Source organism: Canis aureus, chromosome 11 (genome assembly GCF_053574225.1).
Source record: "Canis aureus isolate CA01 chromosome 11, VMU_Caureus_v.1.0, whole genome shotgun sequence".
In the NCBI taxonomy this organism is placed as follows: Eukaryota; Metazoa; Chordata; class Mammalia; order Carnivora; family Canidae; genus Canis; species Canis aureus.
The window spans coordinates 48,795,645-48,813,048 of record NC_135621.1 but is presented as its reverse complement, the minus strand read 5'-3'; the positions used below and the strand labels follow the sequence as shown (position 1 = coordinate 48,813,048).

The following is a 17,404-nucleotide window of genomic DNA, read 5'->3' as shown; positions in this document are numbered from 1 at the left end:
CTAGGCTGCCAAATTGTAAGCTATTGGGCAAAAATACCTACTGTTTAATAAGTGTACCTTTTAAAGCAACAAAAATACGGCAAGGTAGCAAGGGCTGAAATGTCGAGCTTGTTTCTCAGTGCAACAGCTGAAGTTTTTTTTTCTTTGCATCCTCAGGTATTCCTGAAATGTCCTAAATTGCTTTTTTTTTTTTTTTAATGTGTTTGTTAAGCAAGTACTAGCTTGTGTAGTATCTTTGCTTTTATATCTGGAAGTTTAAATGTTTACAATATACTTAATCAGAATGTGTCCCAGATTACTTTTGCATAAACTCTGTAGCCAAGGGGAGCAGTTACAGATAGATGTTGGCTACATGGAATAAACAACGCTTTTTTACTTTTAGGTCTTTAGTGTTATGGTTTTCCTTTAAGATGTTTTCCTCTTAAAGTTTTTTTTAATGTCTGGAAGGAAACTTATTGAAACACTTTGATGATGGGTCATTTTTAGATACAATGCAGAAGTTCCATTAGTTGGGTTTTTTTTAGAAGACAAGTTTTGAATAGTTCTTTCTTCAGCATGTGGGAGAATTTGATGGTAATCTAGTGGCTTGCAAGTGCTGACACTAGATGTCACTGTCACTGCGTGTTTAATTACTTTCTTTACTTCAGAATCTGATGAGGCCCAGTACTGTCTCTGAATGATCTATAGATAACTAAGGTACTATTCCTCTCCTACCTAAAAAGGCTGATTATCACATTTTAAATTTAGATTTTAAGCTGTTACTTGGGAAAATACTTTCTTGTGATGGAAGTGAGTTTTAGGAATTAGAAAATGTCATGAAATAATTTTATGATGCACCGTTGATAATTCTAATGAAATCTACTGATAGTTTTGAATTGCCATTTAAGTTGCTGCTTATCACCTTATGAAATTTAACAAATATTTTAAAAGAAGGCAATTGGCTTCTTTTAATCCCTTGAGTGTTTTCAGGAAATACTGGAGAGTTGTTTTTTTTTTTTTTTTAAATCAAGTTGTATTTTTTTTTAAATAATGCTAACATTATTCCTTTGATATGATTACGATTTTTACTATTTAGCCAGTTTCTAAAGAAATTGTTTCTCTCAGTAATTTGAAATCACTAATATTTGTTTATCCTTGGCTTTCTTTGTTAATAATTCTAAAAAGTGTTAAGGTTTAAAACAGTTTGGTCATGTTATAAGGCCATGATAAATAATGGCATAAATAAAATATGAGATAATTAATAGCGAAATTAATGTTTAAAACTGAACGTGACAATTAAGAAATACTTTTTTCCCTTTTACTTTTATAGTGTGACTATTCTTGGATGCGTATACAGATTTTACTGTGTATAGGAGGAAATCATCAGATTCATTCCATGTAGGTTACATCTGAAGGAGGGTGAAAGAATAACACAATGAAACCATCCTGCTTTAATCCTTTTGCCAAAGGCATGCTGATGGGAGCCCCATTATAAATTCATTCTTCTTAAATAGGAAAGGTTACAAAATAACTTCCTAGAAAGAGAGATATTATTCCATTCATAAAATCGTTTTGAGTAAAGTTGAAAGGCGAAATGAAGGAAATAATAGTTTTTTTAATATGATGAACATTCTTGGTAAGAAAGAGCCTTTTTTTTTAATAATCTGAAGATTGGTCTGTATCATTATGTATACAAGGCTTCTGTTTGCTTAACTCTTAAAGAGTATATTTCCTGGAAGCATCTACTAGATTTGCTCTGCAAAACCTTTAGTGTCTTAAATTAGCCATTATTTGTAGTGGTTATTCTAGTCGTAGTTTGTTTAATTATGTCACTTTTTGTTGAAATGTTTATAACCCTGTTCCCTACAATATTAACTCCCTGAGGGCAGAACCTTTCCCATCTATTCTGTGTATACATAATGGGCACTTTAAGAATGCTAGTAATAATGATGTCTTGTTGGTTGGTTGGTTACTCAACCATCGAATAACTACACTTAGCTGATGAGACCTCACAGGCCAGTTAAGTCTACTTTCACAGCCACAGATTGTTCTGCACACCGTCTTGCAAATGTGTGCTTTTGGTCAGAAGGGAACTGGTCATAAAAAGAACATCTGCCTTTCCCATCTAGTGGGAAAAAAATGTCTATCTTGGAGTAAACAGACTTGGTTTCTAGGCATTTTGCTGCTGCTAGAGATGACCTTAATATACTGCCTCATCCTCTTTGTACTTCAATTTCTCCATCTATGTAACAAGAATAAGATCTGTACTCTGTACTCAGGGCTATGGTGGGGATAAAATAAATGATTAACCATTTATTTTCTTTTAAAATGTTGGAAGTTGGGTGCCTGGCTGGTTCAGTCGGGTAAGTGTCCGGCTCTTGATTTCAGCTCAGGTCTTGATCTCAGGGTTCTGAGCTGGAGTCCCATGGGAGGCTCTAAGCTCAGCACAGATGGAGTCTGCTTGTCCCTCTCCCTCTGCTCCTCCCCTGCCTTGCACGTACACATGCTCACCCTCTCTCTCTCAAATAGATAAATAATCTTTAAAAATAAATAAATAAAACATTGGAAGTCCTACACAATTAGAGACAGAGTTTGCTTTTTTCTGTTACCACCTCTATTAAGGTGCTTATCCCATCACCTTAGAGTTAACTGAAATTTTTAAGAACAGAGTCCGTATCTTACCTATTTGTATACCTGGCACTTAACATATGTGTAGCTAGCACACAGAAATAGTTGCTTAAAGAGTAAGTAAATTTTGTTACTAGAGGAGAGATAAGAAATCTGGTTTCTATTCCCTGCCTTTGTTGCCATATAGCCACAATAATCAACTGAGACAAATTAGTTAACCTTTCTGGACTTTGGTTTTCTCCTCTAAGATAAGAGATTGGTCAATCCTGGAGGTCTCTTATTTTTGTAAAATACTAAGCTAAGGCTTTATGTAATTGTTACTAAAATTGTAGGTTTGGTAAAGTACTCTATTCCCAGTTCCTAAAACAGTACCTGCCTTGTAGTATAGACAAGAAGTTCCCTTTTCATATGTAAAGAAGGGAGCAGGAGGTTCTGCATTCCTATTTATAAGTATGTAGAGTGCACTGGTAATGACTGGACTCTAGAGCTCCTTAGTCTTATTCTAGATATATTTCTTGGATTGTAAAGAATGAGAAAAGTTGTTTAACTTGGTTTTTTAAAAAAATAATGTTACAACATTTTAATTTGCTAAATTTCCTTTCCTTTTTATTTATTACTCCCTAGTTGACTTGGCCTGACAGAATGAATCTTTGATCCTATATAGGAGCAGAGCTTGCACAGCTCTGTCATCTGGGGATTGTGCTGGGCTTCCCAAAATGGTCTCCATCAGCAGTGTTGTGAGTGGGCACCCTTGAACCCTTCCTTGTTACGTACAGGACAGGAGCTAAACCGATGTGTTAACTCTAGGTCTTTCTCTTTAGCCCCTACAAGCATTAACCTCCAACTATTCTAGTTTCAGGTAAATGACAAATGTCAATATATAGCAGCCTGAAAACTTTAATTTAGATTTTGCCAAAGCTTCATATTGGTCCTCAGTGTAGAGAGTGTTCTATAGCTTTTGCTTTCTCATTTCATTTCATTTCATTTCATTTATTTCAATTTTATTTTATTTTTTAAGAATTTATTTATTTATTCATGAAAGACACAGAAAGAGAGAGAGGGGGGCAGTGGGGCAGAGACACAGGCAGAGGGAGAAGCAGGCTGCATGCAGGTAGCCCAATGCAGGACTCGATCCCAGGACCCTAGGATCATGCCCTGGGCCAAAGGCAGGCGCTAAACCACTGAGCCACCCAGGGATCTCTTATCTTAACTTATCTTATCATCTTATTTTATTTATGTATTTGAGAGAGAGAGAATGACAGAGTGCATGGACACGTGCATGCAAGAGGGAGAGAGAGATTTTTAAGCAGGCTTCCTGCCCAGCACAGAGCCCCACACAGGACTTGATCTCAGGACCCTGAGTTCATGACCTGAGCCAAATTCAAGAGTCAGACACTTAACCAACTAAGCCACCCAGGCGCCCCTCTCTGTTCATTGTAAATCAATTAATCAGCCAATGAAAATTTGTAAGCCTTTGTCATGAACTCATTGACACAATAGGGGAGTACACTTGGACCTTGCTCAAGGAGCTTATGTTTTGTTAGGGGAACAAAAATTATTATTTGCAAAAGATACAAGTAGAAGACCGTTTGTAGTAAGCAGCTGCACAGTGTGACATGATCAACAGATGCACTAGAAAATCATTAATGGGAAAGGTGCATGGGATGTTTGGGGGAAATAGTGTTTCTTAAAAAGCCTTGGAAATGAGTAGATTTGGGCTACATGGAAACAGGTAGATTGAAAAATGGAACAATAGGATAATAATCTTGGTTTTTGTGTTGTTAAGTTATAACAACCTCTATTCTGTCTTATTAGAGAAAGCTCATATTTAAATTGATAGCTTGGGATGGTTTAGCACAATTTCAGAAAAATATGTTTATAAAAGCACCACTAGGTCAAGTAAAATTATTTCTGATGACTACGTTAGGAGATGTTGAATTGTATTTATTTTACTTTTCTGGGTGTAAACTACAGAGAATTATTTTAGTTTATTTCTCTTAACATCGTAGTTGTGTAGGTCTTAAAGGATCCTCTTAGCATCTGATCTGATCCAGCCTTTGCTTATAGATAGAATTTGAGGCAGTTTCCAGACAGACTGGCTTCTCTCCTGTTCTTCATGTTTTCTAGGAAAAGAGATTCCACAAGTTTCTGTGGTTACCCACTCCATTGTTTAGGGAATAATTGGATTCTCAAAACTAAAATTGAGAGCTGTAGGGCATTTGGGTTTTCATATTTTAGAGAATGTAATTATTAGAATTCAGAATAGCCTATTTGCTTTGAACTATAGAATAGTTTGTAGCAAGCACCCATTTGGCCAAACTGAAAATCAAATTTTTCTTTGACTGTGGCCAGGATAATCGTAACATCCTCCAACCCAAAGGATTCTCATTTTCTCCATTTAAAAAGCACTTATTATGTGTTTACTCTGGGCCAGGCCCTCTGCTGGTCACTGAGATCCAAAGATGAATCAGACGTGCCCTTGGCACTGGGGAACCTGACAGTCTCATGAAGAATATCTGCGGTTATCTGCTATGCTTGCAGTCTCTGTTCCACGGATGCAGAAGGAAAGGGGTTAGCATAGCTTCCGTGCTTGTTTGTGTGGTTGGCCTCGCCAGACCGTTGATGGGTGTCTAATTTTGCCTCTATTGTACCCCTGCAGAGTGGATAGTCATCCTAATTTCTCAGAGAAGTAAACTAAGGTTAGCAGATTAATTATTTGCCCCAGGTCATACAGCCAGAAAGTGGCAGAACTAGAACACAAATCAAGTCCATTTGTAGAATGCATGCCGATTTACACACCAATACACGTAGCCCCTCATGAGCAGTGAATCAGCTTTTTAGAGTCTGACTGTAGGTTTTATGTTGTCAAACTATGGGAAATGAGCCACGTCCCCTAGGGTCTCAATGTAGAGCAAGAATCTCACATCTCCTATGTGGTCTGTTGTTTTTAGGAGGAAAGGTGGGAAGGGGGCCAATGGAGAAGTTTGTTTTGAGGTGACTGTGAGACCCTTTCTATGGATGGCAAAAGCCTCTGTCCCGTGGACATTCTCTTCCTAGGGAACTTCACACTCTGTTTTCATGCAGACACCCAAGGGAGCAGCAGGTCACAAGGCTTCTAATGTCCTACTGTAGTGTCAGGAATGTAGAAATCTTAGTTTTCTGGTTGGCAAGTAGGAGATGAATTAAATTACCTCAATAGGATTATTGGTGTGGCCAGTAAGACATTCACCTCTTGTATTTGATGATAGTTTGGTGCTGTAGGGAGAGGATTTGGGAGTTTTGTGATAATCCTTGTCTATGGTATGATTGATGTCTTCTTGATTTAACCTAATGTTTTTCAAGTCCGTGCTTATATTTTTCATTCGTATCTTTAACAAAAATGAGAGGAGCCTGGATGGCTCAATCAGTTAAGTGTCTGCCTTTGGCTCAGGATGTGATCCCAGGGTTCTGGGATTAAGCTACAAGTTGAGCTCCCTGCTCCATGTGGAGTCAGCTTCTCCCTCTGCCTCTATGCCCCTCCTCCCCACTCCACCCATGATCTCTCTCTTTCTCAAATAAGTAAAATCTTTAAAAAGCGATAATAAGAACTGTTGCTAGTTTTTATCTTTGAGAGAACCTAAGGTGAAAATTGAGGTGTGGAAAATTGAGCAGTTTGCTGAAGGGTCACACAGGTAGTGCTGGAAATGAATTTAATGATTACTTTTAGCTCAGGGTAAGCTCAACTAGAACATTAAAAAAAAAAAAAGCTGATTATTTATAAATGGAGTTTCTATTGGCAACAATAATACTAGTTGGGATTCAAGTAATCTGAAATTAAATTAAGAGCCCAAGTGTTTTGATATGGTCTGGAGGTGTCATTCATGCATTTTCCACGGTTGTTCAAGAACATTCAGTCTGGTTCTTTAGGCCGAGTTGATAAATGAGTATTTTTGGAGACTGAGAAGTAAAGTACAAGTTTCGTGTAACCCTTGTTGAGAAGTCTTTAAAATCAGAATTAAGTCTATACTGACACTTTGGCCTACTGGAGAGTTTCATGTTTCAAGTTTTTGTTCATTCTTAGGTTCATGGATCATAAGTAGGGAAACCACAAATAAAAATTTTAACCAAAAAGAAGCTCTTAAAAAGAAATATGTTCATGAACTTGAAGTGGGAATTAGTCATTGTGTTCTTAAATATTGACTCTTGCATGGACCAAGTAATCTTTGTTCCTAAGTACTGCTTCAGGCCATTGCCTTCTTTAATAACTAAGGCATTGTTGCTTTAGTTTGAGCATGTTCTATGGAATTTTGGCAATGCATGCATCCTCTCTCTGCATCTTAGTAAAAGCATGAGTAAATATTTTTTCTTAGCTTTGGTATTTTTGTAGCTTACATTTTATATGAACCAGACTAATATAATGTAATACCAGGATTACATAATTTAAGACGTCAGGATTGCTTCCAGGACTATGAGATAAAGTCTTCCTTTATCAGGGGGTTTACAAGCAGTATTTGTTGCTCATTCAATACCTGTAGAGAAATACCACAGAGCTATTTTCCAAATGAGAAAATGAAGTCAAAGAGGTTAAAGTCAGAGGGAATAGTTTCTTTAGAAATTGGATATGAATACACCATAGAACTTGGTCCTTATAACTACTGATTTTAGTAACGTATAGGTTTAGAAATTCCAAGAATTTCCAGTTATTCTTGTTACACACTGATTTTTTAATGAAATGTAATGAATAAATTTTTTTTAAATTTATTTATTCATGAGAGACACACAGAGAGAGGCAGAGACAGGCAGAAGGAGAAGCAGGCTCCAAGCAGGGAGCCCGACGTGGGACTCGATCCCAGGTCTCCAGGATCATGCCCTGGGCTGAAGGCGGCGCTAAACCGCTGAGCCACCCGGGCTGCCCTGAATAAAATTTTTTCATTGAATATTTATTGTTCTACCTTGGCATTCTAATACATACAAAAGTAGTTTATAACATAGTCTCGGATTTCAAGGAGTTCATCATTTACTGAGAGAGAAGACCAACATGTGAACTAATTTAGGAAAAATGAGTATCAAACTCTCTAGTACTGTCAGGGGATAGGGGATCAGAAGGGGACGAGGCCAGGCTCCATACAGGAGTTAGGGCTTAATCTACACCTGAAAGGATGGGCAAGGGATGCCTGTGTAGCTCAGCCGTTGAGCTTCTGCCTTCAGCCCAGGTGTGATCCTGGAGTCCCAGGATCAAGTCCCACATTGGGCTTCCTGCATGGAGCCTGCTTCTCCTTCTGCCTGTGTCTCTGCCTCTCTCTCTCTCTCTGTATCTCTCATGAATAAATAAATAAAATCTTAAAAAAAAAAAAGGGATGGGCAAGATTTAGACAGGTGGAGAGGAGGATGTGATGGAGATATTCATCCATTCTTTCATTCATTCTTCGAGCAATGATTCATTGACCACCTACTTTGCTGTAATCACTATTCCGAGGTTCTGGGGCTATCCCGGTGAGTAAAACAGATATGTCAGGGAGGCTAGTTTGAATCGTACATGACATTAGGAATCATTTAGAAGTTTTTGTAATGTAGTATTGCTATATAATAAAAGCATTGTTTTTGGAATCATTTGAGAAGAAATTACATTCTGTGTCCCTGGCAGATGGAATTGGAGAATATGAAAGAAAGTTACTTAAGAATAACTACTAGTCTCTGTAGATTGTTAAGGCATAGTTCTAGTTGATGTGGTTATTTTAGTATTTGTTCTTTTTGTTATTTCTAAATTGAGTAGTGGCTGTATTAGAAGGGAATGTGTCATATGTTAAAGATTACTAATTTCCTCAGATACTGAAAGATATTTAGTGGAAAAAAAATCTAGAGTCAAGCAAGTTTCAGAAACATTGAGTTAATTAAAAATCTCTTTATGACAGGACTTCTCAGGACAGTTCATATACTATAATATATTTTGTGAATCTTCAAAATTGGGATATAACATGCAGTAGTTCTCCCAAATTATTTGACCTTGGCAAACTCTCTTTTTCTTTCTCTTTTTTAAAAGATTGATTGATTGATTGATTGATTGATTTGAGAGAGGAGTGAGGAGAGGCAGAAAGAGAGGGAAAATCTCAAGTGACTCTGCACTGAGCTTGGAACCCAGTTAAGGGCTTGATCTCATGACCCTGAGATCATAAGGTAAACCAAAACCAAGAGTGAAACACTTAACCCACTGAGCCACCCAGGCACCCCTCTCTCTCTTTTAAAGAACATTTATTACCGTCTTGTGTTCCATCAGATATACTTTAGGAGTGACTACTTTCGGAAAACTGATCAAGGCAGGTGGAAGGCATGGTTCCGATCATCAGGAGCAGCACTATTTGTGAGAAAGGAAGATATTTCAGATATACCTCAGTAGGAACAGAAAAACGTACATTTACTTGCAGTTAAATATACTATAAATTATTCCAGATTTTCAGATAAAAATTCAAAATGGCATCCTAACATATAGTAGATAATAAATATGAATCAATGAAAATTTCATAATCTTAGACTATTTCTAATCTTAGGATATTTAAAGTGCCTCTTTGGGAAAACTTTATATTCTATGTTAGACTCTTCTACTGTTTTGTCAGAAGATGTCCGTTTTCCCAGATCATTAGTATGAGGATGAGGTCAATTCCAAGCCATTAGCATATGATGTATGTACCTCTGTGTGTGTGTGTGTGTGTGTGTGTGTGTGTGTGTGTGTGTAGAGTGGGTAGTTAGGGAGAGGGGAACAGAAGAGTAACCAGCTTTGAAGTAAAATAGGTAAGACTTTAGGATCTACTCATGTAGCTGAGTTTTCTATCTTTAAACTATATGTCTAGCTAGTAAATTAAGCAGCATATTCTGTTGTTGTAGTTCATCTCCCAAATAATAGCCATTTGTTATAATTTAAACAGAGACTTGAAATACTTCAGACTTGTAGCAGTTAGAATGCTTTTGACTGCAAGTAACAGAAAACCAAAATCAAAATTTAAAGAATAAGGAGATGTTATTATCTCATATATAACCAAGAAGTTTTGAGGGGGAATTGATTCATTCTAGGTTGATAACACCATCAAAGACCCGGGTTTTTTCATTTTTCTGCTGTGTCATCCTTGATGTAATGACATTGGCCGCAGGCAAGCTTCCTTCATGGTTGCATGATAGCTGCAGTTCCAGCTATCACATCTAGATGCAACAGTGTCTAGGCACAATATCCAGTGGCCTTGCACCTCTCTTTTTAAAAGTGACAACACCACCTCCTGTATGTTCCCATGCTCTCAATCCCACACCCTGCAGACTTCCCTTTGCATCTTTTTGGCCAGAATTAACATTTTAGCATGCCCCAACTTATCCCTGACAAGGGAAATGAATACACCATAATTATCTTAGACTAATCAGGATTCTCCAGTTGGGTCTGGGGTTGGTGCCAATCTTCCCTGAAGCATATCAGAGCATATTCAGCATACTCAGAGAAGGGTATATACCAAACCAAACTCAAATACTGTTAAAAGGAAGGATGGGGTGGGGGAATGAATTTTTAGTAGGCAACTAATGAAGTCTGCTGCTACGTTCTTCTAGGCTATTTCGAAAGCTTTGAAAATGTTTTCATTAAGAACAACGGCTTAATAGGAAGATAAGTAGTATATGTAGTATTTTAGCCTAATAGGAAAATGTGATTTTTTTTTCCTTATGCAATTCCTTCATGTAATTTTAAAAAAGATATGAAGTAGTACGAGTGTGTCTGGCTATATGGTTATATATAATTCATTACTGTAAGGAAGCTTGCATTATAAAAATTTTACTCAAGAACAAAGTATATGCCTTTACACATGAAAAAAGTTTTGTAGAGTATTAAAATAGAGGTTCCAAATAAAATACAATTAACTTCTAAGTCAGAAAAATGCTACTCTGCGATGTGAAATGTCTCCCTGGTTCATGACTAATCTCTAACAAGCTGACAGAATGCTAACACTGTTTTTTATTAGGAACTTGAATTCATTTTGGAATTTGACCTCTATATTACAACATTGATGTTATTGTGTCGCCAAATCCTATGAAGTCAGATGATCTTTCTAAATTTATTGGAATTGGTACTTAATTATTTTCATTTATTAACCAAAAATCCCTATTTCATTTAAACCCAGTGTCATATTTTGATGTACTTTTTTGGCCTCTGAAATCAAATTAGGCCATTTGTTTTGAACAGTCTCACTTTCTCTATCTGCCAAGTTTCTTTCTTTTCTCTCCTTCAAATTGTTACTGTTTTGTTCTGTACAAACAGCCTTTTGTAGGAGTGGACCATGAGGCTGTCTGGGTCACGGCAAACCTTTGGGCTGGACAGAAGATGGAGTCAGACTGGCTATGTTTGATGAGGACCATTAGGTGTGATTCATTTGCTGAATCTTGGAGATCTAAAGTGTTCTACCCTATAAACACAATTCTAGAGCCATCCATCGCTCTGAGTACATCTCTTTCTCATGTTTATCTCTGTGATCACTCAAGCTATGGACAACTGATCTAGATACATATAAATGGTCAGTTACACACTTCCTCCCCTTAACCCACTTGATTCTCTCTTTGACCCCGTGCAAACTCCTCCTCAGCCATTGGTTCTGGCCATAACTGGTGGCCTGTTTAGGTGACCCGATCTTTTTTTCCCTTAATCACTATTTCAACAAAAATGCTTACTTAGGTTCAAGACTCTGAGTACTGAGAGGAATACAGACATTTATAAAATGTGATCTAAATATCTGAAGAACAGTTGAAGAGATAAGACTCACCTGTACTGCAAGGTGGAAAGCCTTCAGTACTCTCTTAACTCCCTTCGTCTCCCCGGGGGAGGAGGCTGCCTGCCTGCCCCACTCCTGTGCCTCTTCACTTTCATGCTGCTGTGTGATTGCACCTCTGCGGGCTCTTCCTCACCCTCTTCAAACAGGTGGCCCCTATAAATGCCACTGCCCTCCCCTTCTCAGTTCTTCTGCCGTTCAGGCAGGAACAGCTCACCTGATCACTTCTTTATCTTACTACCTTCTTTTGTCCTATCTATAGGACAATCAGTGATTCAGATCCTCACATTAAACATTAAAGCAGTATTGGCGGTCTGCCTCCTCTGTCTATATTCAGAAATCAGATTCTGTGTGCTAAAAAAACAGTGTCACTGACTTCTAAAATAAAAGTGGTGAGTATCCAGTTTTCCCCAGACACATAGCACAAGTCATCATCTCTTTTTTCCTTTATGCTTTCAGTAAACCAACTTTTCCATTAGCTTCAACATGTTAGGGCAATAAAGGAGAATTTCTCGGGGTGGTGTGTGTGCTCTCGTTTTGATTAGTTACAAATATTGACTAATAGAGGCTTCAGTTTTTTATCATTGTGAAAGTATAATGTTTCAGTGGGGAAGTAAATAGATTTATGCCTTGGGAAGAATGTATTTCAGTTGGCATATGATCATTTATCAGTTGTGGCCTTTCCACAGATGGACATACCATTCTTAAATACTTGCTTGTTTTCAGCCCTAATTGCCTTCAGAATTGTTCTGCTGTGCACTGCCAAACCGTTTGGCTCACCCATGAAAATTGAATTCCATGGGATCCATGGCATTTTCTGTGGAGGTTTCTGTCTCTAGAAATCTCTTCCTGCTCCTGCCCCTCACCAAAATAAAATGTAATCATTTTTCAGGGTTTCATGTGTAATATCAATCAAAGTAGCATTCCTTTAATGGACAAACCATGATTTACTTAGTATTTCTCTTATTATTAAATATTTAATTTCCCCCTCCTAGGGTTTGTTTGTTTTTTTTAATATATATATTATTAATAATGGTGTGCTGAGTACTTTTATTTACAAAGTGTTTTAATATGTAAGGTTATCTCACCTGGTGTAATTTCTGGCTATTACAGTATAACTAGTCTTTAGATTCTATTTGTGTGTTTTCAGATTGCTCGGTAAACTGATCTTCTTGAAAAACAGTTTCCCATTTCACCTTCCTACTCAGGAATTTTCACTAGCTCACTGCTGCCTCTGGTCTAAAGCCCATACCCCTTTCATCGGCCTTTCCTATTTTGTTAAACTTTTTCCTTTTTGTTTTAACCAACTGCCTAACACTGAGCATTTACTTTCCACCCAAAGTTTTCCACATATAAAAAGTGGTACAGGGTATATCCTCATGCATTTTAGCTTTACTTGTGTTTTTGGATTATTTCTTTGGGATAAATTATCAGAAATGGAAATACTGTGTTCAAGAATGTAAACATTCCAGAAAACTCATAGTTAGGCTTCTTTTAAATAAGAAGATATAGGGACGCCAGTGTGGCTCAGCGGTTGAGCGCCTCCCTTTGGCCCAGGGCATGATCCTGGAGTCCGGGATCGAGTCCCACATCAGGCTCCTTGCATGGAGCCTGCTTCTCCCTCTGCCTGTGTCTGTGCCTCTCTGTCTCTGTCTCTCGTGAATAAATAATAAATAAAATCTTTAAAAAAATAAATTAAAAAATAAATAAGAAGATACAATTTATAAATTCACTAGCATGTGTAATCTTCCCAGCAGTGGGTATCATTAATCTTTAATGCAAGTTTAAGAGAGTGTGAGGGGGAAATTACCATGTTGTTTCAATTTCTGTTGCTTTTATTAGGAGTGAGGTTGGACACTGGCCCACATAATTTATTAACTAATTGTATTTTATTCAGCTTAGTTTTCAAGGCCCTATGTTAATTTGGACTTGCCCTTTTCACCTTATCTCCTATTATTCAAACCCACAAATATTTATTAAACTCCTACCAACTATCAACAAATACGTATACTCCAACCAAGCTAATCTCCCTACTGATCCTTTGAATATGGTATGATTTTCTTTTTTGTTGCTTTTGTGCCTGCTTTTTCTCCTCTGGATGTACCAGTCCCTTCTCTTCTATTTACAGTCTGCTAGCTTTCCCCATTCTGTGGGGGTTAAGCCTGAATCTTTTTTCCTCCAGGAAGTCCTCCCTAACCTGACTGTGGCTTTCTTGATAGCAAGGCTTGGGTCTGATGCTCCTTTTTACCCCAGTGCCTTATATAGGGGACAAAGAAGTGATACATTGACCTTGCTCAGAAAATGCATGTTGAGTTAGGTCTACATTGAACTTCCAGCTCAGACTTTGGGCTATTTAGTCCCTCGAGTCTGAGTTTATCTCAGCATCATCATATATTGGGGATGGTAACAGGACCTATCTCCAGAGTCATTATGAGGAGTAAATAGGAGTAAATGTCACAAAGGCTTATAAAGGGTCTAGGCTTGGTGAGCATTAGTGAGAATTGTCTTTAAATTAGCTGAACAAATAAACGGGTCATCCCTGGACTCATTGCGCTCCCTTTCTTTAGGACTTTCCCTGAGGTGCCACAGATGGGGCATGCTCTCTTTCTTGTGTTGCTATTGCTTCTTGTGAATTAGTTATGGACTCTGAACTCAATTCCAAGTTCTGAAGGAGAGGGCTTGTCTTTTAAGTTTGTTGCATGTCCTAAAGCACCGAGGAAATACTGATGTGTTGAGTATGGTTGAGTAGCTTTGGTAGCAGTGATGAGCACCTCATTTGCCGTCTTTAAATAGAACCTTTACTAGGAAAAATTACTTTCTCCTAGGGCCTTTTAAGAAATGTTTAGTTTTGTTACTTACTCAGCCAAATGGAGTTAGTTATTCAGTAGAAAATGGTAAAAATATCCAAATAACACCACCGGATTTCACTTTTCCATATAGTGTTTCAAAATGTCGCATTCATTAGTATTTGTGAGAAACCTATGGTTAATACCACAAGAAGTCATAAACTAAACCAGATTTTTCCCCTTTTTAACTTTTACATGCCTTGGATTAACAACGGTGTTAGTCCCTAATTTACACCTGGGATTTCCAACCTTCTCAAAAAGTTGAAACAATGATTCATATTTAGTCACCATGTGACTGGGTTATTTTCATTTATTGAAAACATAAACAACAAAAAAATAGCCTGGATAAAGATCTCCATGTATTTTAACTAGTGACAGATGCTATGATCAGAATTTCTACTTAAGTCAGGCATTTTTGACATACACCTCAAGCCTCGCAATTAAGCTTTATGCCTTTCCAAACATAACAGTTAACCAATAAACCAAAATATCAGCCTGGTCTGGCTTAGCTCAGCGGTCTTTTGATTTCTTCCAGTCTGTTTGATGTGGAGGCTTATTGAGATTTATCTACTGAGCTGTTCATAGTTTGTAGGGCTGAGAGCACTGGCTATATTATATAAGATTCCATTAATGACAGGAGAGTGTAGACAGTCTCTACAGTGTAGATAATTTAGTCGGTTGTGCTGGTCGTGGTTTTGTTGAAATTTTTAAGACTTTTGTCAAGCTTTTTTTTATTAATACTCAATGATTTTTCCTTATTTCCAAGTTTATACTGTGAGCCTCAAAACAGATGTAGTTCAATTGGTTCAATTTAGTAGAATGTTTTTTAACTTGCAGTAGAAATCTCCATGTAGATTTGAAAGCTTTTCCAATTATTTGGACCAGTTTATCCATAAGGAAAATAAAAATAGAAATCCATAGTAACCAATTATAAATATTTGCTAGTAGGGAGGTCAGACATCATTCCATTATATTGTTTGTAAAAGTAATGATATCAGTATTCTCAATTTTATAACCTAAAAGCTGCAAAGAACTTTCATATACTTACCTCATGTAATTATGGTAGGAATATTCAATAAGATAAGTATAACTGTCCTCATTTTAAGTAACCGTTGGAATTTAGATTATTAATTTGCTACATGTCTCATATCTTCTAATATGAAACAGAGCTGGTCTTCAAATTCAGATAAGACTCCTAATTCTAGTTATTTTCCCTTTATACTAAAGCTTTTTTGTTCTATAACATAACAGTATTTCTAAAAGTAACAATGTTCTGCCAGCTTTCCATTGGTTTGATCACATCCTCTTTCCTAAGAAGCAGGGTAAAAATACTCATGTTTATGCTGCTGGAAATGAGAAAATAAGATTGTATGGGAGGAAAAATGAAACATATTCACTCCTCCTGCCTTGGTTGCCCCATGTGTCAAATGAGAAAAATACTAGCACTCACCTCCTAGGATCTTTGGGTGGGTTAAATAGTTAATACATGCAAGGAGATTAGCAGATGCCTGTCACAGAATAAATGATAACACATTTAGGTATTGTTAGCATTCATTTACTCAATAGGGTTTATTAATTCACTGCCACGTGCCAGATAACCTGCTGGACTTTGGAAGATAAGTCAGTCAGAGTCTTTCCCCTCAAGGGTCTCACAACCAAGTACAGGAGGCATACTCCAGACTGCATGCCATTAGCATGAAGGTTCTGTATAGGGGCGTGCAAGGAGAGATCTGGAAGCACAGCGTAGGGACAGGTATCTATTCTCAGGGGCCTTCCTGTAAGAGGCAAGGTCTGAGCTTGAAGGATAAGTAGAAGTTAGCCAAGTGAAGAAAAGCAGTTGGGGAAAGGGAGCCAGGGGAAGTGATGATGGTGAAAGGTCGGTATGAACATGTTTCTTCAGGCCAGGGGTTCTTGAAAACTTTAATATGCTGGTATGTACTGTGACTCTGCAGTCACAGTGCAGTTACTCACTGAAAATATTGAATCATAGAATACTTTTTTAATGGAGTATCTTGGGAAGAACTATGTTTTAAAGAACATACTTGAGGAAATTCTGGGTGGGCTGGGTGGTAAAAAAATAATTTAGGTCAGAAATGGGGTGGGCAAGGAGGACGGAACAGGGGACATTGATTAGAGTAATTAAGACAATAGATTTGACAGGACTTGATGAGAAATGAGGGGACCGGGGAGGAGGAAAGATGGTGGGATAATTGGAATGATGATGCCATCAGCAGAGGTGAAGATTTTGGAGGATAAGCATGTTGTTGAAGGATGTGGGGGGAGGTTGGTGGATAGCAAGTTCAGTTTGGAGTCTGTGTTTCAAGATGCCTGAGGGACATCCAATGGAAAACATATTCATGAAGCACTTCAGTATACTGGGTCTGGAGCATAGGAGAGAGTCCTGAGCTGCGTGAAGGATTTGTCCGTGTGTAGATGGTATTTTATGCCTGGAGAGTGAATGAAATAACCCAGAGGGATGAGGTAGACTCCTGGGGCATCATCGTTTAGGTGACCTGTGGAGGAAAGAGGATCTCTCAGCAGAGATTGAGTATTTCAACAACCTGGTATTCTTTGGGACATGCTTGTCTGTTCTCCTACGAACCATGAGTATTTTGTTTTGTTTTGTTTTTTTGGAGAGTGCCTGACTCCACCCATGCAGGAAATCTACTCTGTGGGCTACTCCTTCTCCCAAGAATCTTGGTAGTTGCAGAAAGAGGCACTTCACCCACACCCTTAGCTCTCTGAGGAGAGCTGTGTGGTATCCTGCCCAACCCTTCCGAGTTCAGTGCTGGGAGGTGGAGCCATCTTGCATTGTTAAGTTTTTGAGTGTTAGGTCCTTAAATGTAACTGGAGAAATAATGAAAGAGAAGTATTCCATTGGGATTAAACAAGTTCAATGGATTTTAATTTTCCTGATAAACTATTATTAAGAAATTGTTTTGGAGATTTACTCTCTGAGTAGGATTAGCTAACCTACGTTTTTCATTTGGATAAGTAGTTCTTTAATTAGCAACCAAGATTTAGGGAATAGTTTCCCATTGCTTTCTAGAGCATAGGGAAGGTATGTGAAACTGCCAAATGAAGGTTTTCCTCATGATAATGAGGAGCAGGGAAAACAAGAGGAAATTATAATATGTTAAGGGAAAGGATTCTGTTCCTCCAGTGTGCCTGCTTTTATCT

The 17,404-nt window shown here is 37.8% G+C and overlaps 1 protein-coding gene and 1 long non-coding RNA gene across 12 annotated transcripts in view; one reads left to right on the top strand and one right to left on the bottom strand.

The window, feature by feature from the left end:
- The window catches only part of THADA (THADA armadillo repeat containing), a 332,898-nt gene that overhangs the window by 102,822 nt on the left and 212,672 nt on the right, over positions 1-17,404 (top strand). The window lies entirely within an intron of this gene.
- LOC144324043 (uncharacterized) overlaps positions 4,148-17,404 on the bottom strand; it is a 32,531-nt gene continuing 19,274 nt past the window's right edge. For 2 of the 4 annotated variants that reach the window (XR_013389419.1, XR_013389418.1), the window contains 2 exons: positions 8,843-8,938; positions 4,148-4,730 (listed from right to left, as the gene is read on the bottom strand). This is a non-coding gene — a long non-coding RNA (uncharacterized LOC144324043). Of the gene's footprint in view, positions 4,731-8,842; positions 8,939-11,372; positions 11,700-15,294; positions 16,738-17,404 lie in introns of those variants that run through there. The other 2 variants (XR_013389417.1, XR_013389420.1) reach the window with 2 other exon arrangements.